The sequence below is a fragment of the Camarhynchus parvulus genome, chromosome 3, assembly GCF_901933205.1.
Source record: "Camarhynchus parvulus chromosome 3, STF_HiC, whole genome shotgun sequence".
Taxonomy (NCBI): Eukaryota; Metazoa; Chordata; class Aves; order Passeriformes; family Thraupidae; genus Camarhynchus; species Camarhynchus parvulus.
This window is the reverse complement of record NC_044573.1, coordinates 103,783,751-103,801,068: the sequence shown is the minus strand read 5'-3', so window position 1 is coordinate 103,801,068 and position 17,318 is coordinate 103,783,751.

Genomic DNA, 17,318 nt, shown 5'->3' with positions numbered 1-17,318 from the left:
CCCTGAATGATATCTTTTGGTAATTTTATGTTCTCTGTGAAGCAAACATGGTTGTGTTTGAAAGAAATGGAAAAATAATTTTTTCACTCTCCACATTTTGGTGACTGCTTATGACGCAGTTTTCCTATGGCAAAAGACATTGAGTGTATTTTATTTTCTTGGAGATCAATTTCGGGCTGCAAATTATTTCACCAACTGATGTTTCCTTTTCCAAGTAAATTAAAGGTGGATACATGTTGACAAACACTACCTGAATAAATAACTGGTAATATATTGGGATATAATCAAGCATATACAGTGAGGAACTTGAGGGCCATAATGTGAAATAATGGATGATTCACAGAAATTAAAGAAGCAATGCTTTCTACATACCCCCTGATGTATTTCATGTGGAAGAAAATGACACTTTCTAGCAGAAGACAGTTCTTTTTATTGTATTCTGGCAGACTTATTGCTATCTAATGGCTTTAGACTGACATTTATTAGTAAGGTGTGAAGGAAAAATAATAATGTACTACCTCAGAAGCTGAAGTTCATATTCTCCAAGTTGCTGCTGGGGATGGAGAAGCCTCAGGCAGTTCTAGACAAATACTTGTGCTGCTCCACATTTCTCCGGAGCCTCCACAGGGCACCCGGCTGCTGCGGAAGGGAGGCTTTGCCCAAACTCATAAGAGCACGCTGATTGAAGTCAGGGGCAGCTAATTTGCTTTTCACATCCTAAAGTCTCTACAGAGTGTAAACCTTTTTTCCTAACTCATATTTCGTTTCACTATTTCACAGCAGCTTTATAATATGTGAACAAATTCCCTTGCTGGGTGTGATAAATCTAAATTTGCTTTGCTTAAAAAGGTAATTAATTTAGAGTTTTCCTTTCAATTTTCACACCATATGAACATGAATAAAGCTTTTCATGGTGTATAAATTTATTTACAGTGATTACCCAAATGAATGGCAGAAACAGCTGCACCTTAAATCTTTACACTGAATATTCTGATTTACTTGAAGCTAAATTGCAGATTCTGGTTGCATTTCACACATTCGTTTAAAAATAGTTTTAGGGAAATTGTAGTAGGACATATAAAGATGCTATAAATATTAGAGGAAGAAGAGTTTTATGCATTATTTGCAAATATATAAAAGGATTTTCACTATATAATTTTACTAAAAACAGGACTTTAATGGAAGTATGGTTATTTGATTATTTAACATAATTCCATATTAAGTTATATGTGGATACAATTCTAATTCAATTACATATGCAATAATCCAGAAGTAAAACATACCTGGCCTTTTATATGATGGGTGAGAAAGCTACTGTTTGATATTAAATTTTGTCATTGAAAAAATGAGAATATTTTAACACAAAACCTTAGTGAAAACAATGTAGATGTAATGTAGAGGCTGCCATCATTAAAAGATAATGGGTTTTTTCTTACATTAAATACAGTCCAAATCTAAGTTGTCAAAGTAGATGGTAATGCCATTCTAAATATTTTTTTTAATTGTTAATTTCAGAAAAATAATCTTTGTTACTATATACAAAGCCACAGTTACACAACAGTATGAAATTACAAGGAAAATTGGAAGACTTCCTCTTTTCTTCTCATGGAGCAGTATTTTCTTTAGATCTTGAGTCTTATTTGAACAAATACAGTCTTGATGGTAGCCTGTTTTGACTTGAGGTAACGTCTGGGCGTCTGCGCTGGAACCAAAATATTCCAGCCCAGTCTTGCTGGAGGACATTTATCTTTATTTCAGTTTCCATATGGAGCCCCCTGAAAAATCTTCAGGGAAAAAGATGCCATTGTCAGGAACAGACTGAACTCTGAGCCCAACAAATAAATGGCACTTATTGTACCTTGAGACAGAAATCGAATTTGACGAATATCCCCTGAATAACAATATTGGAGTCCAAGGATACCCAATTACTACCTGAGATCCTATTTCAGTCTCAGGTTTGTGTTCTCTTAAGCTGAAGTGAAGGACATGGAGAAATATTTTCACTAAGTTCACTGACATGTCAGCAGAGTTACAAGGAAATAAAGATTTTTGTATCAGAGTTCTTTTAAGACAGATTTTTTCTTAGGCAAGTGATTTTTCACTTTTCTTTCCACCCTCTCTCTTTTCTTCCACCCCCTTTTTGACTTCTCCCTTCATTTTACCTTCTCTATCCTCCTTTATTCCATTTTCATTTTTTTTTCCTGTTTGTTCCCTTCTCTTTTCCTCTTTTTTCTAGTTTTCCTTGCCACATCATCAGTAACATTTTCTGACAGAGTGCTTCTTTTGACGTCACATGAGGATTCCCACACTGAAAGCAAAAAAAACAAGTCTCCTCTTCTTCCTAGAAGTGGAGAACTGTCCTTTGTGGACAGAGCATGCCCAATGTGTCATGCAATTGCCTAAAAAGGAAAGGAGGTAGAGAGAGATGAGAAAATGTGGGCTCATCCAAAGACAAAGACAAAAACAAAAACAAAACAAAACAAAACAAAACAAAACAAAACAAAACACAAAAAAAGAAGAAGCAGCAGAATTTATTCCAGAGCCATAAACTGAGGGAGAGCTGCTGGGTCCAGGAGTTTATCCATGTTTGTGCTAGGTTAGGGCAAGTTCTAGTCATTGATGGTAAGTTCATTCTCATGTCCTAGTGATGATCTCCTGTTTCAAAGGAGCCCAATTCACATTTGGCTAAGGTGATTATAATAGTATCCTGGAAATGGGGAAAAATGTTTCTTTTTGCTGTCTCTTTGGTTCCTGATTTTTAAGCTATAGCATATTACTTGGCTGGAGAAAGAGGCAAAATAGTCAATGGTCGAGACCCTGAGAATAAATGATAATTCCCTCTCAGATCACATACAGCTAGAAGATGGAAAACTTAATGGAAAAAAAGCTAAAAAAGAGATTATCATCCTCATTTCCATATCAACACCTGGATATATTTCCGTTCCAGAGAACTGTTGTGAAGGATATTTATCAAGTTAATTTTATTTACATGCTGAGTAAAACACCGTGCTGGGCTTAAGTCTGCTTTTAGACTTCTGTAGTTTTTTAGCTTGCTTATAACATCTCTCACAGGATGCAATGAGAGATTTTTTTAAATGTTTTTGTGAGCCTTGCTAGTTCATTGAAAAAAGCTTTATAACAGCCATTACCTCATGGAGTGGTAGAGAAAAGATACCTTTAAAACGTTGAATGAGAAAAGGGGAAAGAGAATATATCTGGACATGGTGAGAATTAAATTAAGGAATCTAAAATGAATCACAGACATGGAGAATTATGGAAGATGGATTGAGTTCAGTGGATTTGGTAAAGCTTATTACTGCCACTCATACACAGATCATACTATTTTAAATACAGAATTTCATAAAATGTGGTTTTAGAATTTTTCTTCTACTTTAGATGAGAAATAAATCAAATCCCTCAAAATTCATCTTTCCTGGGAAACACCAATATTTTTTACAAATACCTCATTTATTGCAAACCTGATAAAAATTTAAGAGGAAAGGCTGTCTGGAGGCAAACAAAGACCTCCTGAGCTATAACAGCAAGACATGTCAGGGACATTTCATTTTTAAATGTTGGTAGGATTCTCAGAATAAGAGTTCTCTGATGTATCCCAACATAGCCTGCATATAATATTAGCAATTACCTTACTCACATAATACTTTTGGAGTAGCACCAGCCATACAATTATTTAGGCAATATTGCTAACATACCCTTAATACCTAATAAATATGAGGGTACTCAATAAGTTCACAGGGCCAAAGTCATCAGAGAGAAGTAGAGTACACCATGAAAAATTCACAATTCACTCAAGAAGGGATAGCTTCCTTCTGAAATTGAAGTATTCTGTAAATGAAAGTTACTCTTACAAGTAAGAGATGGGTTAATAGTCAAGATTTCATAAGAGCAGCCCTTTATGCCCCATGTGCAGAGTTCCTCATACAAACCTGTGCAGCCTGTCCAGCATTCCTCATTATCCCCCAGAAGACAACAGGGAGCCCTGGTTATTTATTGGCTCAAAATATTCATCCCATCAGTTGTACATGGCTAAGTTCCCCTTGCAAGCCACAATAGGATGCGAGTATGACCCTAAGGTATCTGGTTAAGAAATTAATCATTATTTCTTCTGTAATGCTTGAATGCCCAGATTATAAGGATTGGTTGTATCTCACATGTTGAGTGAAAAGACAAGTGAAATTTAAAATTGCTCTTCGAAAATCACTATAATGGAGAAATTTAAAACTTAAAATAAAAACAAAATTTCAATACAAAATCACAATTCCCCTACAGAAAAATTTTCTCTTTGCCAAAATGGTGATATTTATAGGAAAGCTATTCTTTGTTCTATCAGTTTTAGTGTATTGCTGTCAAAACACAACTTATCATTGCATTTTCAATCATTTGGTAGAATCTCTCCAAAGTTTCATCTGGATTTTGTGACAGCAAAAATTTTAAATCATCACTTAAAATGCCTTCACCAAAGCAGATTAACAGTCACTGTGGGGAAAATACAAATGACCTATTGCTACTTTTATTTTGTAGACCACTTAAGTTATTCTGATAGAGCAAAAAGAGTGGATGGCCATAAGGTTTGCTTTGCCTCTTTCATCTGTCCTTTTTTCTGATGGCACAGGAAGTTAAAAATTTTATTTGACAAGAGAAAAAACAAGCAAACAAACAAACAAAGAATTTTAAAAACAAAGAACCAAAAAAAGACCAAACAAAAAAATCCCCAAACACTGCAAGTAGCCTATTCTCAAAAAAATCTTCAGAACTGAAATAAACTTGAGTGCAGAAAATCAAGTTTATATAACCAAAGTCAAGAAAAGTCAAGAAATCCACTAAGTTTTCAAAAATTACCAATCATAAATACTCCATTCCTAATCCTGTTTCCTTGTTAAATGTGGAGCCTAATAGATTATTGATTTTGCTGTAAAACCTAGACCATAAAATATACAAGATATGCGCAGAGGTAGCATCAAGGTTGCTCTTGTAGCATTAACTTTTATGTTTCCTGACTCTCTGGATTTTAACTATACACCAAAATATTACAGTTTTGTGCTAACAGTTCATGTAGCTCCCACTAAAATAAATTGCAGCTTATCTTTAGTATTTATCAGCAGACTAGAAAAGTAAGACAATGGTCTTTTTATTCCAAATTTGTTGTGACACTCATGACAAACATATGGATAAAAACAGTCTTACAAGCAGGATGCTTATCTGTTTTACTAGTTCAGAAAGGTCTGATTGATGTGAAAGACCAAGGTCTCTCTAAAGATAATTTAGCCATTTCCATACAGTTTACGCTTGTGTTAGCTGTATCCTGCAAGGGGACTCCCAGGGGGATTTTCTCTGACCTTCCCTCTAAAAGGTAACATATAAGAGATTCCTAAAGGAACCATCTTCTAACAAGACTAATGATAGCTTCCATGCCTATTATCATTCAGTGAGAGTGAAAGAGACTTTAAAAATGCAGTACCACATTCCTCCCTTGATGTTTCTCATGATCTATTAAGGTATTAGATGCCAGATAAATTAATCATTAAAAACTTACAGTTAAGTCTTTACAAATAATAACCAGGTGTACTTTGATTATTTTTTATCTCACTATATAGATTTATATATTTCTGTCACTATGCACAAGTAATAAAGGGCAATTTATTTATTAATTAGTAATGGCTAGCTACAGTTCAGAGAAAGACCTATATTCTTCAGCTTCACAGTGCTTTAGAAAGTTGGGAGGATTATGAAAAACCATCCATCCTTCATTTCTCAAGTAGCTCATGGTTTGTCATTAAACTGTGCTTTCATGCAATTTTAGGGAGTGTGAGCTATTGTGCTGACTATTTATTAGTGCATAAAACCTACCAGTTGATTTATTTTTTCCTGATCAGTACTACTTTGCTTAAAAGTTTCTCCAGTTCAGTTACTACACAGAATTTTTTTGGCAAGTAGTTTTTATTGAAATGGTCTTCCCTAGCTTAGCTGTTTCTTTAGTATAAAAGAGATTATTTACATTTACTTTTAAACTGTTGTCACCATAATATGATTATTGACTTTTTTTTTCCTGATAGCCAATGTAGTTTTTAAATAAAATAAAAGCTCTTTCACAGCAGTGATGACTTGTTGAATTTCGCTGTTGTCATAAAGATCTATTTATTTTCTTCAAGGTTTGCATCGAATTAGTCCCATGGGGACCATGTCCCTGCAATTCTCCAGCGACCATGTTGCTTTCTAGAGATTTAAAACTTTTACTTTAAAACCGGAAATAATTGACCTGTATGATTGGAGCTTGTTTCCTGATGTGAACTACTTCAGCTCTACTTCTAGATCCCTAGGTAAGCATGCATTTGCACTGAATATGGATAATTCTTGCTGTTTCTCCACTGGAATATAACAAATACAGATGCATTCAACAGAGTAACTTTAAATACATTTTTGAATGTTGCAAATTAATTCTGAAAATGTTGTTTGTATTTTATTTCATAAGCCAGTATGTTTGTACTTTTCAATATGATGCCTTAATATCTGCCTAGTTTTATTTTACTAAAATCTTGATTGCTATCATGGATATTTGGAAAAGTTGCATCAGAACCTAGACTATTCATTTAATCAGTGGTACAAGATCTCTCAGCTATGACAGATTCTTAGCATATAATAATAGTAATAATAAAATAATTTGTGATCTCCTGGATATTTCTAGCGGATTTATGCCTGCCACATATTTAACAACATTTATGACAATCCCTGCTAAACAATAAGATGGATTGGCAGTAAAGGTGGTAAAACACAGCTTATTTTGGAAGCGGTTGCTCAGCATGGAAGTTAGGCAGAGAAGTGGGGTCATGTGGAAATGTCTTTCACCACAAAACTAATTTTTGCTCTAATCCACTGACATGAAACACACAGGAACATGCTTCATACATGAGGAGCTGTAGTGTGCATGGCATCCTGGAGAATATTCAGGAAGAAAAGATACACTTCCTTGATCTCCTTCCTCCATAGTCAGACAGCATCACAGATGCTCTGCTGTGCAAGTCTATATCAGCCAAAAGACCCTGCGTGCTTGGTGCTCACTCCTATGCCTGTGCCAAAGCTCTCCTCTGCTTTCCTTAAAACTGTCTGAATGGCTCTGGCAGAAACAGCGCTAAATACACACCTACACCCCAGCTATCTACATCTGGGAGGTTAAATGACACCCAACAATAGCTCCCCTTTCTCAAGGCTTCAAAACTTAAACAGAAAAATGAGAGGAATAGAATAGAATAGAATAGAATAGAATAGAATAGAATAGAATAGAATAGAATAGAATAGAATAGAATAGAATAGAATATCCTTACAATAGAAAATGGAGATCAGTGAATGATGATTAGTGAATTAATTAATAATTAATTTAAATAACTGTAGTTCCCTGCCCCCCTCCCTCCAATTATTTGAACAAGAACTTTACTTTCACATCTTCTTTGGCAAGATTATTCATTAGTTCTGGGCATAATCCATAACCTGCTGAATAAACAGAATTAATATGCCCGAAATCCAAAAATATTCTTTTTGTGATGTAAATTTAAAGTGGTAAGCAAACATATGAGGGTTGAGTTCTGATCTGTATGCTCATTAACATAACTTTAGATTTTACTTTTCTGGTGTGTTTTAAATATTTTGCTGGTTTTTTGAGGGTTCACATCTTCCACTCCCCAGTAGGGCTCCAGTGCCAGTAGGAGATTCTCAGTGTTATAGTACCACAGAATAGAGCTCACAAAAGAAAAAAAAAAACAAACCAACAACTATTTTCTGGAGGATATTCCTGGCGTTACACTTAATTTGTTACTATATTCACAAAAACATGAGAAATTAATGAGAAACATTGGAATGTTCTTCAGTTGGTAAATTTCCAGAATAGCAATGTAAATACCTGAAAATATTTTTGCCTGATACATTAGGAGCCACTTACCCACTTCTACCACTGGCACTTGAACAAAGAAAAGGTGATGTGAAATACCTTCACAAAAGAGCTGTCCTCAAGACTACACTCAGTGAAAGAGATAAGACTCCAACAATTGTTACACTGCTTCACAGATATTCCTCTCCTTTCTTCTAATCCACTCATTCAGACAATAAGCTGAAGTGCCTTTTGTGGCAGTGAAAATGTGCGATACACAAGATGAATCACCAATAATATTTACACATACATCAGGGGCTTCATGTACCTGCATGACATGCCTTCTCTGAGGGTGAGATGGCTTGTCAAATATTGGTCAGTAAAAGGAACAAAATATAACATATTTTTCATATTGTTGAAAGAAATACTGAAAATGAGGAGTTGTATAGGCTTTAAACTAAAAAAAATCCCTACCTAGAAAATCTGTGAGACAAGAAAAGCAAGGTGAAAGACAAAATTGCACCTGGAATTTTGAGTCCCTACAATAAAGTAATATCAAAAAATTATAATATTAATCAAAATGGAAACCATTAGTGATATCACCTTCTGTTTTCTCTTTTGGACTCTTCCAAAGCTGGAAACCATCTTCATCCCATGCCTCTCAGGACATTTGCCTGATTAGGAGTCTGATCTGAGGGTACCATCAAGTACAGATCAGATCTCAGGAAAGCTGAATTGCCTTTGAAGATGCCTTTCCCTCTCTCTAGTAGGAAATAGCCCTAAAAATAAAAACCTTAGTTTTGGCATTTATTCCCACAAAGGAAATGGAATAAATGGAAAAGAACAACCATAGAGTATCAATCTGTTGATCTCCTTCACAGTGGATTCAGGTGCAATGGTCAGGTCTAGGATGCCTTGCTTCTTATTTGGAGAGATGAAAGAAAAACTTTGGCTATTTTTCCTTCATAGGGAAGGATGAAATGTAGCTCTAAACATCTCAGGGATTATTACTAAAGTTATTACACTGTCTATTTGAGCTGCATACAGCAGTGAGGAGGCTCAAGAGGCAGTAATGCAGTGTGGTAAGAAAGGCAAGGAAGAGAAGAAATTCAGCATATTTTAATGATGAATGTTTTTCTCTAAACAGAAAGAGAGTGATGTTGAAGATAGCACTGCATAACCAACATTTTTCCTCTCATTTCTGTGCAAGTATTCTGTGCATTGATTAATTAGTTTTTGGTAACCATGCTGCCCTTTCTAACATTTCTCATTTGGTTTCCTAAGTACCCTGTTGAAGACTTATGTTCAATCCTATAAACACAGAAATTAATAATAGCCTATAGTGTTAATAAGTAATAAAACTTCTAGCATAACATTTATAAAAGGCACATGGGAATTGAAAATTGTAGTATGGAGGAGATGTGGAATTGTGAGTGTGGAAATGATAGAGATACAGAGCAGTGTCATAGGAAAATAATGTTATATGAACAAAGGGCAGTGAGGAAGTGATAGAAAAGCACATCAGAGAACCATTCTCTTGCTCTGTGACCTGGCTGTTTCTCAGCATAATAAAAAGAAGAGATACGAGGGTGATAAAATTCATGCTAGACACATCTCTAAAGAGGGAACTGACTGAAGAATAAAAAAAGCACTTTCCTCCTAAGTCTTAAATTTGCCAGAGTGTATTCACCTCCAGCAGCAAGGTACAGAGTTACCACTGGTCCCTAGCTAATTTAAGGTATAGACAGCTCTGCAGAAGGGCAATGTATGCATGGAGGAAAAACTTTAGGGCCATTCTGAGGAACAATTTTTTCTGCTTTGTTCGTTTCACAAATGTCTGTATTTTCACTAAATACTCTGATCAGTTTAGAAAGAGATTAATTTGGGATGTCTAGAAACTGTGTTTCAGAACTTGTGGGTGTCATCCTTAGTGTCGACAAAGGGTTTTGATCAGGTGATTGTGCCTTGAGTTCTTCACTTTGCAATAAAGTTTAACCTCATGTGTCTGTTAATGTAGCATTATGCTTCAGCTTCAGCATTACAAAAAACCCATGGAGTGACAAGTGTTCAATTTGCTATTAATAGTAAATAAGGATTTTTTTCCCATACTCTACATTTGTCTTCTCTGAATCATATCTTGAAGCTTGAAATTTTTTAAAGTGCTGCCTCCTAGGTAAAGCTGTAGAGACTTTTACTTACAATGAGAAGTATGATTGTGGAGAAACTAGTTTTCACTGCATCCCTTTTGAAGAACTCAGTCACTTGTGTGTAAACACAGGCATGTGGAAAGTGTTCTGCAGCATCTCTCCAGCAGACAACTGATCCATCAGCCTTAGGTCTCAGCCCTGCCTTGACCCACAGCTCCTGCCTATTGCTTAGTTTCAGGGAATGCAGAAAATGTATGGGGTTAGCAAGAAAATGATCATAGAGATTTAAAAAGAAGGAACAGAACACTTAGAAGTGTCTTAATCTCATCCTTACTGGAACCAGCCCCACTAACCCTGAATAGGTAGACTCCTGTTTTTATAGTAATTAAAGCCAAAGCCAGTGCTCCAATCAGAAATGCAGCTATTACAATGAGGAGTGTAAATTTATACAAGCTGTCTTGAATCTTCATAACAAGAATAGCAAAATGGAATAAATCAGACATGCACACTCAGATGCACATGCACACCCTCTGTTGGAGGTATAAAGATTTTATTCAAGGTAAACTTTTTAAGGATAAAAGCCAGAAAACTCAGAGGATGTACACTTCTGTCCTGAATTGCACACCACTGACATGAACTTACCTGGTGTGGAGTTGAAGAGACCTTAAGAGTTTTCAGAGATTTAAAATAATATATTTCCAAAGGAGTTAGATGCCTGAATACTTTTAAGATTTTAGTTGAAGTACTTCCAACTGTTCTGTGGCATCTTATTGTTGAACTTGAAGGTGCTAGAGGGGAGAATTACCAAGAAAATAACTCTAAAATATATATTCTAACAACAGTTGTTTGTATGGTTTCACTGAGGAACTGGAAGCATTCACATAAAAGAGGTCTGTCCTTCCTTCCTTCCTTCCTTCCTTCCTTCCTTCCTTCCTTCCTTCCTCACTTTTCCATGCAGCTACACATACTTTACAGGACACAGTCAAGTCCTGTTCACATTGAAGTCAGTGGCAGAAAAATTATTTTGATTCTAGGGAAATAAGATGTTGCTTTGGAAATATCTGTAGGAATTTAATTATTTTAAAATTATTTAGAAATCCTTTACTCAAATAAAAAATTATTCAGAGTGCATCACTATCTGGAAGACTTGAGGTGACTAACAAGTAGTTATTAATCTAAAAATATTAGACAAAAGTTAAAAGACTCAAATTAAATGGTTCTGTAGAGGCTGGTAATTCAAAATCATTCCCAGCTTTAGAAGAAATATTTCTCCTTGCCCTTAGTGTAAATATAACAGCTTTGAAAACAACAACAAATACTTTCAAAACCAAGAATTGGTGCTAAAATTCCTGTCTGGCCAACATGAAACTTGTTAATGTCTAAGGTGACCATGATTTTTATGGAACAATATGCACCCACCATGCAGAAGACCTCAAAGTATTACTATTTAGGACATGAAAACAGACACAGTCAAAAATCAGAAGTTCACCAGGAAAACGTTAATTAAAGAGGATTTTGAGTCTAAGTTAACAGAATTGTCCATAACTGTAACTCTTAACATCTTTAATTAGGTGAAAGAAGACATTGAGTTCTGTTATTGAATACGCAGTGTAAAAACAGGGGCTAGTAACTCACAGCACCTCCTCCAGTGATTCAGGCCTGTGTCATTTGATCCACAGGCTGGGAACTGATTGCACTGAAACAGATGTGCCTGTGCATGTGAGACAGAAGCGGGGGAAATAATGTGGAAGAACTAAGAGCAGTGGAGACACAGCTATGAACACACAGTGCTGAATGCTATGCACTGCTCTGAAAGGAGCCTGCAATTGCAAATAGAAAACTCCTTTCTGTTGCTTGATTCTTGCTGTCTTGAGGAAATAGGTCTGGGATCCTCTGGAAATAAACAGGATGTCTTCTGGGACACTGCTGATGCGTTTTTTCCTTCCAATATACAGGCCACAGAATCCTGACTATTGGCTAAATGCTTAGCTGAAACTATTTAAATTTATTAATATTCATATTTTTTGATGATAATATGTCCCATTCAGCTTTTTATTTACATATATTAGATGTCTTCCCCAATGTGCAATTAAACATTTCTCCCTTAAAATATTTATTTTTTTAATCTTTCTAGTGCTTTTTTTAATTTGTCAATAGCTATTCATAGGATGCTTTGATACTTCTGGTGCATGGTTCAAGATGAAAAGGATGAAATATTAGCCCATATATCTTAAGACACCATGTTTTTGTCACATTTAGAACAGTAGATAGCAGTGGTGTCACAGCATGTGTTAACAATTAGCAGATGATTCATTTTAGTAGCAGCTTTGCTGTAAAGGCTTCAATATTTCTCAGCACAAGGACTGTGTCCTTTGACTAATCTGCTTATTTTACTGTCCAAACCAATGCTTGCCCATTTTGAATTTCATGTTTGCATTCAGAATCCTTTTGACTGCAGGTTTGGGAAGTACCAAATGCTTCTCCATCTGGGAAGGTCATTTTAATCCCCAAGATGGACTTGCTGACATGAAAACAACATATTTGGAATCGCTGCCAACTCTGGGCTGGTCCTTTGCAAATGGCACTTCAGGCACAGGGCATGGGAAATAGACTTTTATTACCCACACGTCTTATTGATAGAAATGAAAATCATTAGTAAAGCATACTGTTCCCTTGTTTTGTCTATTTATTAGTGCTATCTTCCTCTTGTTTCTCACAAAGTAACTTTACACTGCGAAGCAGGATCCTCGAGTAGCTGCCTGCCATCAGAGCTGCCAATGCTAAGCTACGTAGGGAGAGGCTGAGCCCAGCCTCTGCTGAAGGGAGTGATATATAGGCTCATATCTGACAACAACAGAAAATAAAAACAGGGCTGTATAACTACGCAGAGCAGGAGGTTGCCTTGGGCAGCAAAATATAATGGGCTGCAAAATGTTAAGAGACTGTTTACGCACTGGCAGCCTACTGTGCTGCTCCAACACAAGTCATTTCATGCAGATAAAATTGCACTGAAGTATGTAACCATATCTGTGTGCAGCTTTAGGGAGTCAGTCAGGTGTCCTATAGCTGCATGCTCTGCTTTTCTTATCACTATTTATTGTCTCTACAGCTTCACCTAGGAGGAAACACTTTCAAAACTATCTTGGGTAGAGGTATCCACATATTTTTTCCAGCTGGGGAATATGCTGGGTTTTTGCTGCAAACCGGAAGACCACATATAGACTGTTTAGGGTGGAGCAAATTACAGCTGCTCCCAACTAATATGAGAACTCGTGTTTTAAAGCCACAGCTCCCACCTCAGTTTGATCCAAGCAACTCTGCTAGAATCAATACAGCATATGGAATGCTGGGATCTTGTCAGAGTGGTCTTATGTGCCATTCATCCCTTGACTGTAGCCGGCACTCATGGCTAGGACAGCTGTAGAACCCAGAGAACGTCCAGTGTTTGTTTGACAGGGCTGCTGATAAGAACGTGCAGTGTGAAGTCGGAGATCAAATAATTGGTTGAAGCTCACCATATAGAAGGGACTGCTGTTAGAATGGGAACTGTCTTAATCTAAAGTCGCAATAAAGTTGTGTTCATTTTATTTGAAGATACTCGTCCACATCTTCAACATCTATACACCTTTTTGATCTATATATTTGCACCAATATTTCCATCAATTTATCTCATAAAGTTGTAGGGGGATTTGGGCATTGCAGTCAATGCTTAATTTATGGAGCAGTAACCATACAAAATTGCCTATAGCTTCTTGGTTCACAGTTTTCATTTTAGAGTTTAAAAAATACATTAAAATCTGCACCAATTTGATTAATAAGCCCAGGGCAAGATTTTAACTTTTTCCTCCTTTTTTTTTAACCATACTTTTTTGTGTAGAAAACCTTTAATTTGAAGTTAGTTCAGCCTTCATACACAGATATGCTTTATCTCACAGGGTGGAAAGGTGAAAAGTAAAGTTATGTTTGAAAATGGCTGGTTATCAGCTACATAGTCAAATTTTTAATTTCCAGCAGACAGAAGTCTGAATAAAACGAAAAGGCAATTCTAGAACAATAAAAATAAGGAGAGCTTGACAAATGAGACAAAACTTTTCCATTAATATTTGGTTTAAAATTCATTTTATATGACAATGAATATGCGCTGATTTACTGTAAACATTGGAAAAATTGAATTTGAATGTCACAAATGGAAGACCAATTTCAGAAAGATATGCATAATTCCAGACAGAAACAATCCTTTAAATCCACATGCAGAAGCAGTTTGTGCTGGAAACTCTAGGGGGCTCATCCAAACATTGGGAAAAAGTCTGCACTGTTCTAACTTAAGTTTTGAACACATGCATGCATATGTATGGACATTGGAAGAACCCACCAGTGTAAATTTCCCTACGCACTCTACACAAACCTACAAGTTATAGGACAAAACACGGGTCATCTTTAATGTTTATTCTGTGGCTGAGAAAACAATTCATCAGTTATTTACAAGCCTCAATTCTTTCAGCATCAAACTGACACAGGAAAGGTAAGATGTGAAGGAAAGAGGAACCTCCTAAGCAGCTCTTATAGAAGAGTCCTGAGGCAAAATAAACGAAAAAAAGTCTCTTCTAGGTTCAAATCATCAGCTTGCTGCAGTGTTTAGCTCCAAACAGATGTTTACTTTTTCACTAATTCTAAAGGTCTAGGACTATACAACCACATCCTTTATTTTGTATTAGTGACCCCATAATTTTTTTTTTTTTTTTTTTTTTCCATTACTAAAACCTCTCAAGGTTCTTCCTGTATTCTGAAGTTTCAGGAAATCTTTGAAATCCTCTGGGGCCTGTGCTCTCTGACAAGGTATCATGGAGGCATCAAATGAAGGAAGGATAAGTAAAAATAAAGTGAAAAAACAGGATTGAGAAAAAAAAGTGCATCAGCTTTCCTTTTTACAACAGGATAGAATTTTTCAATCTTAAAACTATGTTAGTCATAGTGTAGTAGGATATAATATAAAAGGTGTGGTTTCTCTTCATCTATGCCAAAGTGTACAGTTTCATGAAGTAATATTTTATAATCTGTAGAGATTAAATAAATTAATAGGTTCCTTACTTGGAAAACATTTTTCAAATGCTTACAAGATTTGGGATAGGATAGCATTTAAAACATTGAGTGATCAAAATTTAAATTAGAAAATCATATTCAGTCTATGATTATTTGATATCTAAATTATTATGTATAGATTTACGCTTTTTTGTGTGTGTGTGTGGGTATATTGATTCTTTGAACAAGGAACACCAGAAAAATAAATTAAATATTAGGTTTATTCAAAGCTTACTGAGAAGCAGGGGATGAGATGTCTGCTGAAATGAGTCTAGACTCAAAAACTTCCACTGAGCAAAATATAGTAATATAGCAGAAGAATTAGGGCCAAATGCAGATTATATTCGCAAAGGTAGAACAAAATAGCATTTTAAATTTTTTTAAGCTTTAAATTTTTACAGTTCAGGTAACATAGCAAAACATCCTCGCTCCTAGTAGAAGTAAAGATGTGTTATCATTCACAGTCTTTGGCCCATAATTTTATTGTATTAAAAGGATATAAAATTATCTAACTGGAGAGCATTTTGAAAACTTCTTTGCCACTACCATAAGAATAACTGAGTGCACCATCCTCTTCGAAGTCACATCAGCCTTTGGCAAAGGTTCTCCTTCCCCACAGACATCATCAAATGATTCCACCTGTCTTCATTATTGCAGTAATAGTAACAAATGCTACTGGGACAAGTCAGCATTCATTGACATCACTGATCTGACATGTTGAATTATAACAGTAAATATTAAGTTGCAGTTTAAATTCCCTACGTGGTCAAATGGAAATCCCATCACAGATAAGTTTTACCAAGCAGAATGAAAATAGGTAACAGACACATATAAACTTCCCTGACACCTCTCAGTTCTTAAACCTGAAGAAGTTAAAATGGGATCTTGGCTTCTACTCAGCTCTTCTGTCTGAGCTAGACTATTCTCCTTATTCTTCTCTGTTGTCAGACAATGTTGATAATTCTATGTATAGTTTTTCCTCACGAGTCTTGAATAAATTATATGAGGGCTTTTTTTCCCCTTTTCAAACAGACTTCTCCTCTGAGACTTGAAGCATAATTTCACTCATCATCTGCTGTCATGTTCCATTAGAAGTTGCAGCTGAGTATTTTCTGTGTTGTTTCACAGCACAGGAAAACTATGGTTTTGCACAACCTTTTACATTTAACAAGAAATGGGACACCTTGGAACAAATAGAACAAATTTTACTTGACTTTGGCCCTAGCTCAGTAGTAAATGCTGAATGTTGTGTATTGGCCTTCCAGAGCGAGAGCGGACCTGGTCAGAGATGAGTTTGAGAACAGCTGCTCAAAATTCACTGTACTCTCTAAAAATGTGAATTCAAAGTCTTCAGGTGACTCCTGAGCAAATGCTCAAGCCATGCTGGAACCATTTCTTTGGTAGTTCCTCATTTTCAAAGCTTGCAAAGAAAAAGGTTAGTGAGGAAATCTGAGTATCTAGGAAGGCAATGAAACTGCCCCAGGGCAACAGAGCTTTACTTTTACCTTTGTTTTTCAAAATGGAAGTTCCCTGAACTCCTCAAAGGTTCATATTTAGTGTCTAGATTTCCATTTCATGTGTCTTCCTGAATTCTGCTTAGTTTAGCAACTGATATAACCAAGCCCACGTCCCTATAAACATAAACAAAGGCACATGCAACAAGGAGTGCCTTTACATTTTGCTTTTAGATGACTCTGGTCCTCTGTTTTTATAGAGAATTTCCCCTCAGACCTAGCTTTGAGATAAATAAACAGTGTTAAAGATGTTCATTTTACTCATTCCAGTATAATAAAAATAATAACACCTCATTATTTTCATTGGAGGTTGATAACTGGATCCAGATCACATGCATTCTGAGTCTTTCCCTTTGGGGACTTACTTTTTTTTACTTATGCTAGCTTTTGGTTTTAATCTCCTTCCATTTGTTTCATGTTTTCTTCCTCTCCCTTTACTCTTGCCTACAATTTGCAATGGAAAAAGAGCACAAGTCAGCTGAGCCATTCAGGTAATAAACTTTTTCAAATTCTTTCCAGCAAAGCCTCTCAACTTTTTGCTCTCAACAGAATTTCAAAACTGAGTTCTTTCCTGATATCACATTTTAAAATGTGTAAATTGAGCCCAGATTAATTTTTAAATTCAACTACTCATTTATGATGGAAAACTTTCATCAAAATTTAATTTTGTTCTTAATTAAAGATATAGAACATATTTAG